The sequence below is a fragment of the Papio anubis genome, chromosome 2 (genome assembly GCF_008728515.1).
Source record: "Papio anubis isolate 15944 chromosome 2, Panubis1.0, whole genome shotgun sequence".
Taxonomy (NCBI): domain Eukaryota; kingdom Metazoa; phylum Chordata; class Mammalia; order Primates; family Cercopithecidae; genus Papio; species Papio anubis.
This window is the reverse complement of record NC_044977.1, coordinates 68,558,674-68,579,224: the sequence shown is the minus strand read 5'-3', so window position 1 is coordinate 68,579,224 and position 20,551 is coordinate 68,558,674. Positions and strand designations below refer to the sequence as shown.

Here is a 20,551-nt window from a genome sequence, read left to right as displayed (position 1 = left end):
AGGCCTGCTGTTGTGGGGGCCTGCTGATTTTGTCATCCTTAATCAAAGTCAACCGTATCATCCTATTATTACAGGCCAAAAGGGTAACAATTCACGTGTTCACCACAATCACTTTCCCGAACTCTGCTTTTCATGACCAAAAGAAATAATAATATGCAACACATTGAAATAAAATTAAAATGTACATTAGCTAAATGATAGCTTAAATGTACTAATTGCTTATTTTTCTTGAAGACAGAATAAAATGATGGCAATTCGCAACAGGCAGCTCAGCAGCCTGCATATAAACTGAATGGAAATTTCCTTCTCTTCGCTTCTGTGCATTACTTGAACCAACTTAACAGAAAACAGAATATTTTCAAAAACAACATGCAATGGAGTTTAAGTTCCTAGAATTTTACATCACGGAAGATATCATTTGAAATGTAATAGCTAAATGCCTTCCTCCTGGGTACAGCTTGCTTTGGTGTATTGATAAAAACTAAGATTAATATGCAAAAGGAAAATGTAAGAAACTTGCCCTGCACCGGTCAGCACCCGGCACGTATGTGCCTCTCCCTATGAGAAAGCAACTGCACCCGGAGAGTGAAAGTCTGGGTTTGGCTCTCACATCACCACTTCCTTGCTATGTTAGAGCCTCAGTTGATACATAGGTAAAGAGAGCAACAGAGACTCATTCTTTTCTTTTCCAAAGTTACAGAAGTTGGAAAAAAAAAACCCACTACAAAACTATAATATTTCACAGACATAACACAAAAACCAGTTGAAGGGTAGAAAATAAACTACCTAACAAGTCAATGTGGTGCACACATATTGCCCAGGCTGGTCTCACACTCCTGGCCTCAAGCAATCCTCCTGCCTTGGCTTCCCAAAGTGTTGGGATTACGGGCATGAGCCACAGTACCCAGCCCAGATTCTTTCATTAATATGTGAAATATGGACTGCTTAAAAACTGTCTGCCAGATATTAGGGTAAGTATTCGGTATACAAAGACAAACTGCAAGGATCACTCAAAAGCCCCGGCCTTATACCTTATACACTGCATTGGCCGTACTCACGTAAATGGTGACTCTGTAAGCTTGCCTACAATAATTTAGGTGGAATAATTCTGAGGCCACCTCCACACTCGGTAAAGAACAGAATATGATCAGTTCAATGATGTCTGCCAGGGCACGGGATGGGCACAGAAAAGGGGAACTATAAAATCGAAAGTGTGTCAAGAATGTTTGCCACTTCTAATTTAGCCAAAAGGTTTGATGTTTTGTGTAGGTATCATGTGAACAAAAGTCTGCCCAATACATTAGAAGTTTATGGTGAATTTGTATGTCCAGAAAAATGTGTGTATAATCCCATAAGGGGCTTAGAGAGGAATGGAAAATACCTGCAATATAAATGCAGATTACCTTTATTACGAAGTTGGATCATAGTCTCATTCCTAGACTAATTTCCTATATCATAAAACCTATATTCAATTTTATAAATAGCATACACCAAGAATCATAAATTCAGTTAATGCAGAAATTTAACAGATTTTTTTTTAATAAAAGTGAGAAAAGGCTGTTTTAGAGCAAATATCTGAGAGGACAGAAAGGGTTCTTTCTTTGAAGATATGTTTTTCCCTCTGACTCTACCTCCTTAGGGACCTAACCAGAGAAGAAATAAATTTCACAGCTAATATATATGAAGTAACATGTTTAACATTATCCAATGAATTTACATCTATCTACACCATATAAATTTATCTCACATAAACTGTCACCTCCAACAGAATTCATTAAAACAATGTTATAGCTTCTGAATTAAATGCAATCTTCTAATTGGAATTTAATCTTAAAATAGGGGTTGGGGGTTTTATTTTTTAATTGACAAATGGAATAATTCATTAGTTTGTCTTACAGTTCTGTCTGAAGAACTTAAAAGTAAATTTGACACAGGGATGGGCTGGCTACTGCTGTGTGGTACTAGGGAACTGGGGTGGGGGTTTGGAGGTTCTTTCATCATCTGCTGAACACCTCCTGCTGCTTATGGGCAGGAAGGGATGGACACTGTCTCACCATCCTGAATTACTGCATTACTAATATATTCCATTACCTCCAAGTAAATGTCATGTTAATTTCTCATCTTCATCAAGCCAGACAATGGTTTCCACCTTGGCCCCTAGACAGTTAGCTATGTGGAAAATATTTAGCCAATTACATTACTTGTATTGGGTTAGGAACTGGAGAGAAAGGCAAAATAAACGCATCGAAAATACTTCACAGATAAAATGTAAGTTGACACTGTCTTCGCATGCGGGAGCCTGAGTGATACAATCTGATAGGCAGCTGCCAGCACTCATAACTGCTTATTAAATCTAGACTGTCTTTATGGTGTGAGTGAAGATCTGTATTTTTACCAATATTAGGTTCATTGTGTTATGAAAGAGACCAAAATACTTAAGATCATTCGCTCCAGCTTATAAAACATATTATGTAGTTTATTAAATTGTTAAAATTACTTTTCAAAGTCAAAATTCCAGAGACTGGAAGTTTAAGTACAACATAGTGGGCTGGCCCTCTGACAGGCTGCAGCACACAGCAGACCAGAAAGGAACCCTGTCGGCTGGCTCTCCTGGCCCAAGGTACCTGCCAGCTGCACATACCTTCTGGAAGCTGTGCCACCACTGCCCCACCCCAAAACCGGTCACAGAAAGTCCATATTCTCGAGTTTTATTTTAAAAAGAAAGGAAGTCCTAGCCAAAAAGTAGCCCTTCACCAAGTCTTCGGTGAGAAGGATGCATCTGCCCATGTTTTCATCTCTTCCTAGTAAGTCAAAAGGTAGCAATTTGACCATGAGAGAGATCAAAAGAGGAAGGCTGGGCAAATAAGGGAAAACAATTGTGAGCAAATCACACACAATGTTGCATGACATTTATATCTTTTCACCAGATTACAAGCAAGGGAAAACTTATTGGTAGAGACGATGTAATGACAGAGCAGAGTCGGACGAACAAACTGACACATTTGCCATCTCTAGTCAGCCCTTCTCAAAACAACTCTATGCAAATACAAATTGCTACGATCACATTTATTAATAACACTGCGGCTAACTGCCGATTAAATATGCAGCAGGCATTGCCAGTCTTCACTCTGGAAGTCCCGTGATGTGCATCCTATAGGTACCAGTGTCAACTAAAGCTTCACACCAGGAAACAGGAGGCAACTCTGACTCCTTCCTGGTGAACGGTGGCATTAAAGAACCACAGCACAAAGAGAGATGCGAAGTGCTCAGCCCTTCTTTCGCTGTCTCCTGCCTCTAAGTCAATTTATTATGCAAGCATGGTTATCGCCAGCATCAATTGAGTACATTACCCATCTTCTGACCTTAAAAAATTGGCCATAATGATCTATTTGTGGAAACCTTTTATTTCATGGTTTCATTTCCTTGTGTTTGAGTGAGGCAATTTATTGTTCTGGTTGCCTACCTCTGTGACTCTGACCCTGGTCTACCAGGAGGACACTTACCATGAAACACTTCACTCAGAATTAGAGTTTATTTCAAGCCTAAAGACTCCAAATTATCAGCTGCAACAATTAATTGGTGCTCCTTTGGTTATTCAATAAACTGTAAAGTTCTAAAAGGCACAGGACTGTGAATAAATGTTTGACAATGGAATGACTATCAGATGCATAATGCATGGAAGGCCAGACACTGCAGCACAGAGGGAGAGAGTGAGTCTTCTGAGCAAGCCTTGGAAACGCACTTTGAGAAAAAAATGGGGCCAGGCATGGTGCCTCACACCTGTAATCCCAGCACTTTGGAAGGCTGAGGCGGACGGATCACCTGAGGCCAGGAGTTCGAGACTGGCCTGGCCAACATAATTAAACCCTGTCTCTACTAAAAAATAAAAAAATTAGCTTGGTGTGGTGGTGGGCACCTGCAATCCCAGCTACTCAGGAGGCTGAGGGAGGAGAATCACTTGCAGTGAGCTGAGATTGTGTCACTGCACTCCAGCCTGGGTGACAAAAACAAAACTCTGTCTTAAAAAAAAAAAAAAAAAAGGGAAGGAGAATGGAAAATCAGAACATGTGGTCCAGCTCATAGGATACCTCTACCTTCTACTAAAAAATACAGAGAAGGGAAGTTTTTTTAAGCCTGACAAATACTAAGAATTTCCTTATTTAGAAAAAACCTAGTATTCCACTAGGCCTAAAAGTGCATTTTTTCAAAACAGATATCATTTTCATTATAGTTCTTCAGATGGATTTTTCAAATAATGGGCCAAACCCAATTGAAATTAATGAATAAAATGAGCCTCGTCTTCAACAAATCCATTCATGTGGTTTTGTTCAATTTCATACATCAATTTTATAACAGTTAGATTGAGTCAGACTCTCTCAATACCAAAGACAGAGATGACATGTAACCAAAAACCTGAGTTTGTTGTTATTTCAATACCTTCAGAATTCTAACAACTTTGATGAATTCTCATGTGTATATGAAACAGACCAAGGCTTTGTTCTCAACTCTACCTGAATTCCTAAAGGTACGACTTTTCTTTATTTTTATTATTATTATTATTATTATTATTATTATTTTGAGACTGGGCCTCACTTTGTCATTGAGGCTGGAGTGCAGTGGCACGATCTCCGCTCACTGCAACCTCCACCTCCTGGGTTCAAGGAATTCTCCTGTCTCAGCCTCTCAAGTAGCTGGGATGACAGGCACCCGCCACCACACTCAAGTAATTTTTGTATTTTTAGGAGAGACAAGGTTGCACCATATTGGTCAGGCTGGTCTTGAACTCCTGACCTTAGGTGATCTACCCGCCACAGCCTCCCAAAGTGCTGTGGTGACAGGCATGAGCAACCGCACCTGGCCAAGATACAAATTTTCTTAGCACGTGCTGCCTGTTCACTAATCTACAGACCATCCACAAAAGTATATCATACATGCATAGCAATGGAAAACCTCAGGAGTTCACAGGTGAGGGAACCAAACAACTTGCCCAAGGCCACCCAGTAAAAAGATCAAAGATCACCAACAACTCTAAAATTTCATGACTCCATTAACCATTTCTTTTCATTGTGGACATCCTTGCCTGTGTGTTACTGTTTACTATTTGCCTTATTTCTTGCCACTGACAGAAGTAATACTGTAGGGAAGACAAGAGACTGGATTTTTTTCTCTCTCTCTCTAGCTCCAGCAGAACCAGTACAAGTTATCAGTTAAAAAACTGACAGGAAGTGCCTTTTTGAGCCAATAGCTCTTTGAAAATCATCTGGTCGCTAACATTTGAGCCAGTTGCTTCACCATGAACACAGTTTCTCTGGACAATAAAACTAACGTATTTTTTAATGTATAAAATGGGAAGGATTTGTAAAAATGACCTCTAGCTATAAAATCTTTGCAAATCTGGCCCAAATAATTGAAAGCATAACAATGTGTTAGACACATCATCAGAGGAGGTTTATAAAACTAAATGGGCAGGATGTCTTAATCTTTGTAATTGAAATAAGCTAGAAAGAACCACTGAATCATGACCAAATAGCTATGGTTCAGTCCAGACCAACCCCAGGGACTTAGCTATCCCACCTAGACTCATGGACTTAAGCTGTCCCATTTGTAAACTGAGGTGTTTAAATAGATAATTTCTAGGGCCTCAATAACACTGATAGAATAGGATCCTCTAACCTAAATGCTTTGTTTTAGATATAGAAAATCAGGCCTGGCGTGGTGGCTTACACTTGTAATCCAAGCATTTTGGGAGGCTAAGACGGGCAGATCACCTGAGGTCAGGAGTTTGAGACCAGCCTGGCCAATGTGGTGAAACCCTGTCTCTACTAAAAATACAAAAATCAGCCAGGCACGGTGACGGGCGCCTATAATCCCAGCTACTCAGGAGGCTGAGGCAGAAGAATTGCTTGAACCTGGGGAGGCGGAGGTTGCAGTGAGCCAAGATCGCGCCACTGCACTCCAGCCTGGACAACAATAGCAAAACTCCATCTCAAAAAAAAAAAAAAAAAGAAAGAAAAAAAATCAAAGAAGAGAGAGACTAATTTGCCCCATGCCAGGTTACTATTAAGCCTCCCAACTCCCAATACAGTGCCCTTTCTGCTTCACTACCCTTCTCTCCATTATTTACAATTTGCTTCCAATATTACTGCACTAAGACAGAAAAAGATGAGTTTATGCCAATGGGTCTTACCATTAAATGCCATTCAATACAAACCCTGAAATGATATGGTTCTCCATAAAACTGACTTCACTCAATGACAAGGCTACCACAAGTGACGTCAGAGTTGTCACCCAAAATGCCTGGCCTCAACCAATCATTGTCTCTGGTAACAACAAGTCACAGTGTTCATTACTACAGGGAAGTCATTGATTGATGAGGAACAGGATAGATGGAAAACACACAGAGAAAAATATCATCATGTCCCTTCTAACCTCCCCCTAAAAAGGCAGTGAATAACCTAATAAGGTTTCTATACAATAGAAAAAAAATCCCAGAAGTCTTTCAAAAAATATTTGAAAATCCCAAGTTTCCAATCCTTTGGCTTTCTCAAAAGTCCTGATCATACAAAAAGTTTGGGATGGGACTCTCTCAAGGAACAAATTAGACTCAAATTTTCCCTAAAACTCAAGATGAAAAAATTATTGTCTTATTTCATGGTGGCTCATGTTATCACCAAGTTGTAATGAGACCAAAAAAGCAATTACTCATTCAATGTTGCACATGACCCAAAACTGACATAGTCCACTCTTCAGAATATGATTAAAACAAAGAAGCAAGCACAGAAAGTTCTCCTATGTCCTATTATGCCTTTTATAAATCCTCAGATCACTGTAGGAATTATCTGAAAAGATTACACCAGAAAACAATGACAGAGTTTGTCCTTTCTTTCAAGATGAGAAGCTCTCATCCTGGGTGGGCAACTGTCTTGAAGGATTTTTTGTCTTGTGAATTTTCAGATGAATAATCACAAACATTCATTCACTCACCCTTTTGGCTAGCAGGCATCACATCCATCCGTTCATGGCTGACAGCAAATCAGAGAAGGGATCGAAGCCCTCACCATTGCCGAAATGTTTTGTTCGGAAACTGGAATTGTCAACAAAAGCTTCTGGGACACTGCAACACAAAAATATTTTTTTACACATAACTAAGATGTAACTTCTAAAACCACCACTTCCTTACACTTGAAAACAGCAAGACATAGATTCTTGAGGTAGGGGAAAACACCGTTCAAGCCAGGGTATGTCAATACATCAAGTGTGATGCTGTCAAGTATGAACCGGAAATACTGTTTTGAAAGATACATTTACTAATCACTTCAACACATACACCGAAAAGTTGTTATTTATTATGGGCTTTGTACCAAGTATTTTAAATATTTTAGCATATGAAAATACCACTTCCCATTATCAAGTGTTCAGGTAACAATTAACTGTTTTAACTAAAATATTACACAGATAAATGTACCATTCCCTATTAAGTTGTGATCTTTATCGAAGAACAAAAAAAGTAAACAAAAAAATTAAATAATTTTAAATTATTTTAGAAATACTAATAGTAATAATGAACGTTAAAACTAGTAGGAAAGGTAATCATCATTCTTTGTTTCTCCAAAATAATTCTGTTTTATTCTAAAAATGATTATGGATTACATAAGGAGCAATACTCATGGAGATGTTTCCAACAAGAAAGCACATACTGTGCGATGGTCAGGGCTCAAAAGTTGAGAAGCCTGAGTTCTGGACCCAGTATGGTCTTCAATCACTAGTGTGGCCCCAGGACAGTCATTTATCATCTCCAGATTCCAGTCTCGTCACCTGTAGGGTCAGGGCATTAACCGATGCTCTTCAAGTTCCGTCCACCTCTAAGCTTCTGTCTTTTTGAAAGAAGTATATTTCTTCTAACAACTTTAAACTACTAACTTCTCCTTTAAGTGTACTGATTAAATAGAGGTTTTTGGTTTTTATTTTGTTTTTATCATGATTCACTCTTACGCTGACCTGCCATCAACACTGAAGATGTTCTGTGACCAGAGAGTTTTTCAAGCGCTTAGAATGCTAACCCTGGCACCAGTACCTAACCCTATTGAGCCAGCACTCCCTGTGGCTGGCAGCATCCCCTGGGTGCCCAGGAAAGGCTTCCACTCTTCTCCAACGAGCAGCTCTAAGTCCTGTAGAAATCTGTCCAGATGTCTTCTAGATTGATGCTTCTCAAACTTCTGCGCATAAGCATCTTTTGGAGAGCATTTCAAAATACAAATTCCTGGGACCCATCCCCGAAGGCTCTGATTCACTAGATCTGGAGTGGGCCTCAGATTCTGCATTTCTAGAAAACTACCAGGAGATGCTGATACTACCAATCATGGACCACATTTCGAGTCAAATGGCAAAGTCCTGTTCTCCAAGCCTCCAAGCAGCTTTGAGATCCAAGAAGGACTTCCAAGGCTCAGACATGCTCCCTAAAGCCATGAGGTCTATGTCATATAGCAAAAAAAGAAAAAAAAAAAAAAAGAAAGAAAAGAAAAGGGCTGAAGTTGTTTACCATCTTTAGGATAAAATTTAAATTTCTTTCCATGGCCTGAGGGCCCTACATAATCTGGTCACTTCCTACTTCTCTGACCCTACCTTAACTACCAACCCAATCCCAAACAATAACCAATGTAGATACAGTGGCCTTCCTTTTGTTTCAAGCAAGGCAAGTGTCTTCCCGTCTCAGGGCTGGTGGACTTGCTACCTCAGCTTCCCGAGACGCCATGAGCCCATTCCTTACACAGCTGGCCCCTTCTCAGTACTGGATCTTAGGGACAAAGGCCACTTCAAAAAGCTTGTCTTGCCTACCTACTTACGTTAGGTTCCAAGTTACTCCCAATCATATCATCCCATGTGCTTACTTCAGAGCTTTTGCCATGATCTATTTACTCACTTGTCTTCCCCACTAGAATGTAAGCTCAATCAGATAAAAGAGCTTTTTTTTGTTCCTCGCAATACTCCAAAATTTCAGAAAAACGCCCGGCTCATAGCAGGTACTCCATACGTATCTTTTGAGTGAGTAAATGAATCAACAATTCAAAGAAGTAACTTTTCGGCACTCTCTAAAAATATAATTGCCATTTGTTGAAAACTCATTGTGTACTGGGTATTAAGTCTTTTACAACCGTTATTTCATTCTATTCTTACAACAAAGTTCTCAGCAGATATTAGTAAACTCAATATGCAGATAAGACAACTGAGGCACAGGGAGTTTTAGTAGCCTGACTCGACTCTATAAAGCTTGTGCTCATGGGAACTCTATATTTTCCAGCCAATACCATAATACAAAAGTCCTGAGTTTTTGTGATATACCCTTCTGACTCAGGCTTGCTCAAGTGAATTTTGGCATTACCTGACCATACTGGTACTACCAATCATGGGCCACATTTTGGAACAGGCAGGTAATGCAAATGAGTGAAGGAGGCCAAGTGTAAGGTAATAGGGAGAGGGAACGAACATAGCAAGCTGAGAAATCCTCACTTTATCAGCTTCAAGGGGGAAGCCACTGGACTTCCCCCTCCAATTACTGCCACATGGGAACATACCCTCAAGAGCCTCAAGAGCTTTCAATTCGACAAACAAAGTAAGTAATCTAGATTTCTATTTAGTAAAATTTCAGAATCTTTCAAAGATGACAGCTCACTTTTTAAATAAGTTATATTTAAACAAGTTGCAATCCCTGTAGCAAAGGATGGATGAGGTCACTCACTGTCTCCAGTTTGAGGATTCCAGAGTGATTCAGAAGCACAGAGAAACAGTACAGGTGACACAGAAAAGCACCAGTAGGTGTCTGGGCAGATAAGAGCTTTCCAGAAGAATTCATTATCTTGAGGTTTTGGAAGGAATTGGAAGATTGAGTGGAAAACGCATTTTACAGGTCGGAATATCATACTCGAAGGCTTGGGGGTAGGGAGTAGGCAAGTCAACAGCAAAGATAGCCATGAGGAGAGAGCTAGTGGAGGTTTCCTGTGGGAGTTTCGTTTTCATTCGGACTGGAGGAGTAGCAGTTTTCTAGCTAATACATAAATCGGTTAAACAATACGCTATGTGGCTGGATACGGTGGCTCACGCCTGTAATCCCAGCACTTTGGAAGGCTGAGGTGGGCGGATCACGAGGTCAGGAGATCGAGACCACACTCGTCAACATGGTGAAACCCGATCTCTACTAAAATTACAAAAATTAGCTGGGTGTGGTGACGCCAGCTACTAGGGAGGCTGAGGCAGGAGAATCACTTGAACCAGGGAGTCGGAAGTTGCAGTGAGCCAAGATTGCACCACTGCACTACAGCCTGGTGACAAAGCAAGACTCCGTCAAGAAAAAACAACAACAACAAAAAAAAAACAATGCTGTATGTGTATGGTCATTAGTGCTGTCTTATTTGACTTCTAATATTTTAAAGTAACCAGGCATATCTAAAAATAAAGGGTGAATCACCAATGTGGTGTGTGGAAGTGTGTGTGTGTGTGTGTGCATGTTGTTAAGAATTAAACAGACATAGGACTGAATTCCATCTTCATGGAACCCCATAGCTAACTAAAATACTTAACTGTTCTGAACTCTAGACAGAAAAGAAATACAGCGATTGAAATTTTTAAAAATACCAGAAGATAGATACCCAAATAAATTATCCTTTCCACAGTGCAGAGGCAAAAACAAAAAAGAAAAGAAAAAAATGACAGAAACCCCCACCTGCCTACGTAGAATTGTATAACTAGAAAAACTATCTTTTAAAGCTGAGGGTAAAATAGGAGTTTTTTCAAACAAACAGAAGTTTATCACCTCTCTTTAAGGACATTCTAAAAGACTTATTTCAGACCAAAAAGAAACAATTTCCAGGAGAAAGTTTTTTGATTTAAGAAGGGAGGGAATAGCGAACTTAGGAATTAGAGTAAGTGAAAAGTAAATGCACTAATAAACAATGCGCAAGTCTCAAACACTTTTAAAAAATGTAGCAGTACCCCTACTTGCTTTGTACCCCAGCTCACATATTTACACTGTAGCAATATCAATCACCAAGGCCATGGACTGCAAATGTGAGTGTGCAGGGGGGCACCAGCCTGAAGCCCAAGTTCCTGCCCTCCATAGTCCAGAGATTCTTAAACAAGTTCCAGGAATCTGCTGTTCTACCAGATACCCCAGGTAACTCTGATAAAGATCTGAAGAACACTGCATTGCTCTCTGACTACTTTAGGGGAAGGAATTATTCAGTGAACCCCCAGGGGCTCATCCCTGGGAGGCTCCAGCTGAGAACACTATCAAACCTTTGTTCTTTTCCACTTCACTACAGCCCCAGAAGTACCTTGGCCCAGGAGGTCAGCAGTAACCCTGCCTCAACCCTGCTAATCAAGAGCTGCAATAAATTAAAAGCCCATTAAAATATTTTAGCGAAAAGCCTAGAAGTGCTGAAACATTAATTGTGCCATATTCAATCTGTTTTCCTAGAGATTTGAAAAGCCAGATTACCATCTTGGGGGTCATTAGAAAGAATGAAGCTTTCTCCCTATTCAATTTACATATTTAAAAATGCATGCGTTCTGGCAGTGGCTACTAAGTCCTTTCCAATGCTTTTCAAGTCCTGTGGCTACTCCAAATGCCACAGTCTAGCCATGGAGAGAGAAGCGTGGAATGCCACCCGGGCCCGCCTTGTTTTTGTAAAGCAAAGGAACCCAAATCCCAGGGCCTGTGGTTGCAAAACAGCTCCAGGAAAACAGGTAGAGGCAGCAACAAAACAACAAGTGATGTTTTCTTGTTTTGTTCTCCCCTGTTTATTTTTCCCTGAAGCAATCCCTGCTCAGTACAAAAGTCTGCAGGGAGCTGGAAAGAGCAGCTGTGGTTCCCTGAGGCCGGGACCTAGCAATCAAGTTGTTTACCAAACACTGCCAGGCACCAGGAAAACAACAACAGCACAGACAGCATTTGCATCTATTTTTCAAAAACAACCTCCAAAAGTCTGCCCTGGAACTTGCCTGCATAGCTGAGAGAAGAGTTTAAAAATTAAAGGAATGAACTGTACTGGGTATTGGCCTCCGTGGCCTAAATGTAATCAAGTATTCCATTTCTACTGAAGAATGTCTATCCTAAAAACAGAGGATTGAGGAACTGCAGAATTTCAAGCGGTGGATTGATATGGACAACATGCTCATCACGGGCATTTCTGAGCATGCCAACAAAGGCCCTCTCAGTAAACTGACATCATATGCTGAGCCTCCAGCAACTCACAGACATCTTGACCAAGCACCAGAATCTCCAGGGGGGTTTGTGAAACACAGATTGCTGGGCCTCTCCTCCAGTTTTGCATTCTGTAGGTCCAAGATGGGGCCTGAGAATTTCCAGCAAGTTCCCAGGTGATACTTATGCTACTGATCCAGGCACCATCCTTTGAGAACCAGTGCTTTAAAGCTAGATGCTCTATACCCACCCTGAAGATCTAGGTAGGAATTCATTTCCCACCTTGCCCTCTCCCACGGGTTACTGGTTGAGTTATGGCAGTTACCTCACATAGCTGTTTCCAGAACAAAATGCATTGGATGGTTTCCATCTGCTTCTCCAGAGGCTCCACCCACTATTCCCCACCCAGCTCTGTGTCCTGGAAGGCTGCTCTCTGTCCAGCCAGCCAATGGGAGTTCTCATCTCAGGAGGCCAGAGAAGATGGGGTATTCATTTCTCTGGTTCTGAGTCTCTCTTTGACCAGTGGCAACCCTGCCAGGCAGCTCTCTCCACACAACTCTCTCTGGGTTCTTTCAGCCCTCCTCTGCCTCCCCTGGTCCACTTAAGGCCTAGGAGAATTAAAAGCCATCTATTTCAATCATCAGGGACCCTGATACAAAAGTCAAATTCAATGTGTTGCCCACGGGATCTCCCTTGGTTTGAGAATGCTAAATGGCAATTTTATACACACACGTAATATACGTATGTATAGATACACACGTATAAACATGCACAAGTGTACATATGTGCATAGGAACATACAGACATACAGATATATACATCTTTATTGCTGTATGTTTTTAAATGCAGCTAAATCAGATTGGCCAGAAAACCTGGGAGTCCCCGGGCCAGGGCCACTTCATGGAGTTTGCATGGATGTTTCCGCGGGTCCCACGTGCCACAGCAAGAGTTAGCCCGCTCTGTCTAATCTGTTACACAACCTTATAAAAAGTGCATTTGTGAGAGCTTCAATCCCTCTCTAATTTACAAACTTAGTTTCCTTTGTTGCAAATGGCACCAAAATAGAAAGGGAACAGAAGTGGGTGGAGCGGGCTCCATCACCAACTCCTGTGAATAACTTTTTGACAATGCTGAATCCAGTTCAAAAAAGCACATGAGCTGCAAAAAAAGGTATGTGTTTGTCAGCTCATAAATAAAATGCCAATCCACCTCGATTCATAGGCTAGGAAAAGAAGAACAAATAACACTTCTGTTTTTAAAATAATAATAATAACTCAAACATACCCTAAATAAGCATCTGTCTTTAGCACTAGGTTCTAATACAGTTGTGGTAAAACGTCACCAGATTTAACCAAATGCTTCACTACACCAATCTCCATGATTTGGGCAAGCCCATTTAACTGACTTTGTTTCAGTGAAGTTCCCTAAAACTAACCAATCACTATGCCTTTTATTAATCTTCCACTAGTAAGATTTCTTTCAATTCACCAGAGGACTTACTGGTATCTATGTTCAAAAACAAATTTTTAAGTAAACCCGCTGGATTAATTAGAACACATGGGGAATTACGTAAGTACTTTTGTAGCTCTGAGGCTCAACCTGAAACCCTTTTTGGTTTATTTATTTATTGCTCTCTTCTTCACTAACAATCTCCTGAATATTCCGCTTGAAACTCGCAGGCTAGTGAGATTTTTCCTGTGGCATCTGTCTGCTCCATTCCCCCTTCTACGTCCAAACCCTGCTGTAGAGAACAACTGACCTAACTGATCACTTCCCCTCTTCCAGGATGAGACAGACCATCATCCTGCCCCCTTCAGAACACTCCAGAATCTCCCTTCTGTGTTGAAGAAACTCCACTCCTCCTTTCCCTGGGCCGTAGTGCTCACCTCTCTTCACCACCTTCCACTACCATCATCTGGATGAATGGAGAGACTTGCCTTTTACCCTTTTTTTTACCCTTAAAGACGTCTCCTCTCTCCTTTTCCAGAAGCCACTAGTTCCACATCTCTCAACTTCAGGCAAATAAAAAAGAAAGAGTTGGCCTCTCTTCAATTCCTGTTACAGACAACTTGTTCCTCTGCCAACAGCCCACCTCGCCTGTCACCTACCCTCAAGGAAAGTACCATCGCCTTCCTCCACCGTGATTCCAAGATCCATGGAAACCTTTCTACTCATAGTCACATGTAAGGGAATCACTGCTTCCTGCCCAGCCAAATGGCAGTTACTTCTAAATGTCAAGGATGGCTAGGCACAGTGGCTCACACCTGTAATCCCAGCACTTTGGGAGGCTGAGATGGGCAGATTACCTGAGATCAGGAATTCAAGACCAGCCTGGCCAACATAGTGAAACCCTGTCTCTACTAAAAATACAAAAATTAGCCAGGCGTGGTGGCGGGTGCCTGTAATTCCAGCTATTCAGGAGGCTGAGGTGGGAGAATTGCTCGAACCCGGGAGGCAGAGGTTGTAATGAGCTGAGATCAAGTCTCTGCAGCCTGGGCGACAGAGTGAGACTTTGTCTCAAAAAAAAAAAAAAAAAAAAAAAAAAGAGTACAATTGGATGGTTTATAACACAAAGGACAAATGCTTGAGGAATGGATACTCCTGACATGATTATTATGCACCATGCACCACCTGCCTTGTATGGAAATACTTCATGTATCCTCTAATATATATACACCTACTATATACCCATAAAAATGAAAAAATAAAAATGTGAAAAAATAAACTAAATAAATAAATTTTAAAAAAACAAAGAAAATACTCATTGGAACATTTCAGATTTGGGACTTTCAGGTTTGGGATACTCAACCATTAAGTATACATAATGCAAATATTCCAATATCCAAAACAAAAAAAATCCAGAAATCTCAAACACTTCCCAGTCCCAAGCATTTCAGATAAGGAATACTCAGCCTGTATATGGTTCACAATTTCTGTCTAGATCCCTGCAGTGTGGTCACTTCTGTCAACCTCAGTAGCCATAAAGATGGTGCTTCCAACAGCCTAGCCAAGGCTTACATCAGGCCCGATAAGGATAAAGCACTCAAAAAAAAAAAAAAAAAAAAAAATTTTGTTGAATGAGTGAACATATGCCTGTTTTATCTTAACTTCCTTAATCCTAAAAGTTTCCAGTCCACTCAAGAAGCGGCACAGCACAGGAGCTACGATCATGAGTTGCTAAATGGACTGCCTGGGTTCAACCCTAGCTCTGCCCCTTATTAGCTGTGACCTTGATCAGGTTCCTCCACATCTGAAAATTGGGTTAATATTTGACCTTACACAGTAAAGGCTTAATAAGTGCTGGTTAACAGCCACCTACTTCCTCTACATCTGAGGGCATGGTTGAAACATGGATCTCGCCATCCCTTAGAACTGTTCTACTTCTAAAACTCTGAATTCTCAAATTCTCCCCTGACTAATAACCTCCCATGGAGCTGTGTCATTTCTCCTGAACTTGCTCCTGGACTACACTGAGACATGCCACTAACCATCTTGAATCTATTGCTCCTCCCAGTGCACAAAATCCACCTTCCCGTTTCTGAACTCAGTGTCTTTTACATCATCTAAGACTCACATCGTGGCACCCAGTGCCCTGAAAACTCCAGTATCCCTCAAGATGGCCTTGTCTTTTCTACTGACTTCCTGTTCGAGCTCTTTGGTTTCTTTACCAGAGTGAGATCAGTGAGGCAGGGTCTGTGATTTGCAAGTTATATCCTGGATGGTGGCACGACAGTGCCTGGGACACAGAAGGTTGGGAGGTGTGACGCTCATCTGGAAGGCTCTTTTGGGGAGCCAGGAAGAGTCCCCAGAAGCCCACCTGGCACCCTATCTATAACAAGTGGCTCTTTAAGAATCATGGGAACTCCAGGATCATTTTTCACAAAGACCTTCCATTCATGGTTCAATTAAATGGCAGAAAACACAAACCTTCCCTTCCCACTGGCAAACTGGGTCTAGCTAACTGAGCAGGGCTCACACAAGGCAGGTCTCCTGCTAGCAGGGCAAGTGGCGGCCCTGTCCCCAAGGCCCAGGGGAGCCTCTGCAGCTCCCTGGAAGGACGGTCAAGTGAACAGAGAGCTGGCTGCCATCTGGGTTCTTTATAAGGCTTTTGTGGTAAACATGTTTACTTTCTTTTGATTGGCTGGGCTTATCAAGTATTTTGTTTTGAGTCTTGCTCTATAAACATGTTTACTTTGAGGGGAGAGCTTTTTTGATAGCTAGCGCACTTGTTTTTCACACTTTTAAATTCAAAACATATTTTTCACAGCCTGTGGTAAACAACTCAAGGTGGTAAACAAATTATATTATTTTCATCTTCACACTAGAAAGGTGATCCCTATGTATCTATTCAAAGGCTTGAACTGGTTTGCCGGTAACCAAGGCTCTCTACTGGATAAGAACAAGAATTATACTCATAGTGATGATGTTACTAAAAGGAAAACGTTACAATGGCAAATCCTGCAGTATCAAACCTAGGCCTCAGTTTCCCCAGTGGAAACATTCTAGAAGAAGCCATCCATAACAACAGCAGGGGTAGTCTCGTTAATTGATGACATCCATATTTTCCATGAAAAATTAAGGTTATGTAACCGGCATACATAACAGCTAATACGGGAGGAAAAATCAAATAATGTTTCAAAGAATGAAGAAACCAACTAGGTCACAACACTGAGTGCAATTCTTTTGAGATCTGTTTTCTGTGATGATTTTTGCCTGCTTTACAATTAGAAAAAAAAAAAAAACAAGTAGTAGCCTCTAATGTAAAACTGAAAAGCCTTTCGTTATTGGAAAAGGAGGAAAATAACAAAAGAGTTAAGAGAAGAAAAAAAAGGAACATATCTCTTGAGAGAAAACCAATGGTCCTTGAAGCAGGATTTAAAAGTGCTGTTTACATAGAGGCATCAGAAGAGCCCCTCTGTGGAGGTAAGTGTGAAGTCCCATAGCAGTGGAGCCAAATCTGTCTTCTAGAGAGTTCTCTTGGTCTCCATGTTCCAACTAGAAACAAAAGCCATCTTACCACAGGCCTTTGCAGTTAGTTACAAGTTACTTAAAGGAATAAAAATACAGGCCAAATTATTTGATAAAATAAATAATACCCCCAGCCCCCAAATCATCTTCCTAAGCTTATGCCCAAGTTAAGTTAAAAAACAAACAGAATTTCAACATGATGAAACCCCATCTCTATTAAAAATACAAAAAAAATAGCTGGGCGTGGTAGCACACACCTGTAATCTCAGATACTCGGGAGGCTGAGACAGGAGAATCACTTGAACCCAGGAGGCAGAGGTTGCAGTGAACCAAGATAGTGCCATTGCACTCCAGCCTGAGCAACAGAACAAGACTGTCTCAAAAAACAAACAAACAAACAAAAACGAATTAAGGTTGTAGCACCAAACTATGGTAAACCTCCTCAGTGACTCGATGTTATTATTTCATCAGATATGGTACTGTAGGGAGGGGAGAATGGCAGAAGACACAGAAAGCCTGTATGGAGCCTCATCCATCACTCAGGCTGGATCATGCACAGAATGTATAGGCATCAGAGTACAAACATACTAAGTAGCCTTGCTTTCCAAGGTTATAACATGCTCTGGGGACACACTGCATTAGGAGGTCAGGAGAAGGAGCCAAGGGCATTTGGAGGCAGCCACTCTTCCTGACTTTCAGATTCTCTCCTATCAAGGAAGAAGACCAAAATACATAATTTCCAGGTAGTTTTAGCAGAACGGCAACAAGGCCCAGGGGGTGAGTACACATCACAAACTCCCAGGAAGACCAACGCCGTTCCAGCTTTGCCAACAACTGTTTGAGATGTTTCGCAAGTCAGTGGGCTTCTCGGAACCTGAGTTTCCCTTCCTATAAAATGAAGGCATTTGAATCCCATCTTTTTGAACAATACTATGTCATAATTTTATGCCTCAAATTGACAAAACCACTTTGGGGGATAACCAAGAATTCCAGGCTACATCATCCAATCAATACAATACTTGGAGCACTTTCAAAAAACCCACCAAGGAACCAAAGCTACCACAACTTAAAAGGAGCAGAAATGAAATTTCAAATTAATATGACGTTGGCCAGTGACTAGTCATCAAGCATACTTCAGCATTTAGTTGTCTGAACAGACAGGTGACTCAGCGGGGAATGGGTTACCCAGCCAGCCACGCTCATCTGACCCACTGCCTCAAAGTAATTTTTCCTCAACCTTCAAAACCAAGAAAGTAAATGACTAATGAAATGACTGAAGAATAACTTCCAGACAATTCTTACAACATTAAAAAATAAAACTAAACTTCAGCACAACAGTAAGTAGATAAGAAGAAAACAAGCCGGTTCAGAGCTGTCCAACGTCTGATGGCCACAGTTCCTTCTGACAAAGGAAACGTGCACATTCCAGGGTGTGGAATGATACGGTTTGGAAATGTCTCGAGGGGCCACGAAAAGAGCTGATGATCAGGACAATGTCATCAAGAAAAGTGTCACGGAGCCCAAGTGGTGACATTTCTGTTGCAAATATGAGAAAGGAAAGGAACACACTGGTCCTTCATCCTGGTGTTCAGTGCAGTCGTAGGACTTTTGGATATCCTCCTGGGTACATCCAGTTCTAAGACCAAGTAACATGTGTGAAGCCCGTGCTGCACTGCACATGAGATCCTCTGCCCATAGCATTTCCATCCACCCTCTTAGTAAGCCTTGTAACAGTGGCAAGAGTAAATACTATTATCTTACAGATAAAGGAACCAAGGCTGGTGAAGGGAAGTCCTTTACCCGAGACCACAGTTAGTGACAGAGCCACATCTTTCTGAAACCCAAGCCTCGTCCCTTAACCACCACTGAACACTACTGAGTAACATTTTTCCAACAGCTCAAACAGGAAAAGTGTTTGGAAGGGTTCCCAAAATAAAGCCAAACTGGGAATACAGAGTTATAATTCTACTCAAAACTCCACATTGACTCCCACTGTCTAAATCCCTTGGCTTCTTGCTTGAAGTCAGCCAAATCCAGGAAGCAGAAAAGCAAGGAGCCAAGTCACCCCTGGCAGTGCAACCTGGAAATGACACGGGACATCTCCCCCAAGAAAGGAGACAGGGAGGGGGTTTATGATAGCATACGAGGCATGCACTCAGTCCTCCTATTAGACTGTAGAAGAGGGATGCTTTCTTTTTTTTTTTTTTTGAGATGGAGTCTCACTCCGTCACCCAGGCTGGAGTGCAGTGGCGCCATCTTGGCTCACTGCAACCTCCGCCTCCCCTCCCAGGTTCAAGCGATTCTCCTGCCTCAGCCTCCAGAGTAGCTGGGATTACAGGCACATGCCGCTACGCCAGGCTGAATTTTTGTATTTTTAGTAGAAAAAGGGTTTCACTGTGTCAGCCAGGATGGTTTCGATCTCCTGACCTCATCATCTGCCCGCCTGAGCCTCCCAAAGTGCTGGGATTACAGGCGTGAGCCACTGCGCCCAGCCCTGAGGAGGGATGCTTTCTATTCCTCTCTCTGTCTCCCTTCAATTCTCCCGTTTTCTTCTGAATCACAACTGTGGGCATCGTCCCCCTTCCTCTCCTACTTCTTCCTCTCCACGAATGTCACCTGTCTAAAGTCTAAAGGATGAGATTATCACTTCCACCCGGAAGCCTCTCAAATGAAATTAAATCAAACATTTATTGCACTGTGATACACATGCATTGGGTGAGGTGGGGGATACCCAGGCACAGTCTGCCTCTCAGGGCGAGAAGTTAAATAACAATGTGCGATTTAAATAACATTTCAAGACAACAATAAGAGCCTTGTCACAGGGAGTACATGATTAATTGCCAGATGAATTCTGCAGACAATAATTGCTGCAAAGTTCAAAAGGAGGGAGCAATCACTTCCAACAAATATATCCCAGGTTGCAAACTCTCCACTGTGGAGAGTCCTAGTTCGTGGTTGGCTTTGGCAGAGTGTTGGGAATTGGCCGCCTGGCATCCGATCCTGGCCATGCGACTCGTGGTCCAACCCTGTTTAAGCTTTCTGGGCCTCTGTTTCATCAGTTGCAAAAAAAAGGTAATGATACTTCCTATATCATGGAGTGGTTTGAAGATTAAGTGGGATAATGCATGTAAACCTTGAAACAGGGAAAGTGGTGGTCTTACGTCTCCTGTCTCCATGGCCGTGTATCTACCATTTGAATCCGCACACTCTCCCTATACTGGCTCCCCTCCTCACCTTCCTGTATTCGCCAAAGCCCCAGGTTTTCTTTCCCAACTAGCTGGTAACTTTTCCAACTAAGGGGTTCCATAGCGTCCTTCCCCCAGTACCAACCAGCTACCATGTCTGCCCTTGACTTAGGCTCAGTGCTGGCTCTTGCGTCCAGATTTC

At 41.7% G+C, this 20,551-nt stretch overlaps 1 protein-coding gene across 6 annotated transcripts in view; it reads right to left on the bottom strand.

Annotated features, from left to right (window-relative positions):
• Positions 1-20,551, bottom strand: part of FOXP1 (forkhead box P1) — a 631,238-nt gene that overhangs the window by 533,778 nt on the left and 76,909 nt on the right. For all 6 annotated transcript variants that reach the window (XM_003894193.5, XM_017954274.3, XM_009200346.4 and 3 more), the window contains one exon: positions 6,985-7,114. The gene's annotated coding sequence lies outside the window, so the exon portion shown is untranslated. The remainder of the gene's footprint in view (positions 1-6,984; positions 7,115-20,551) is intronic.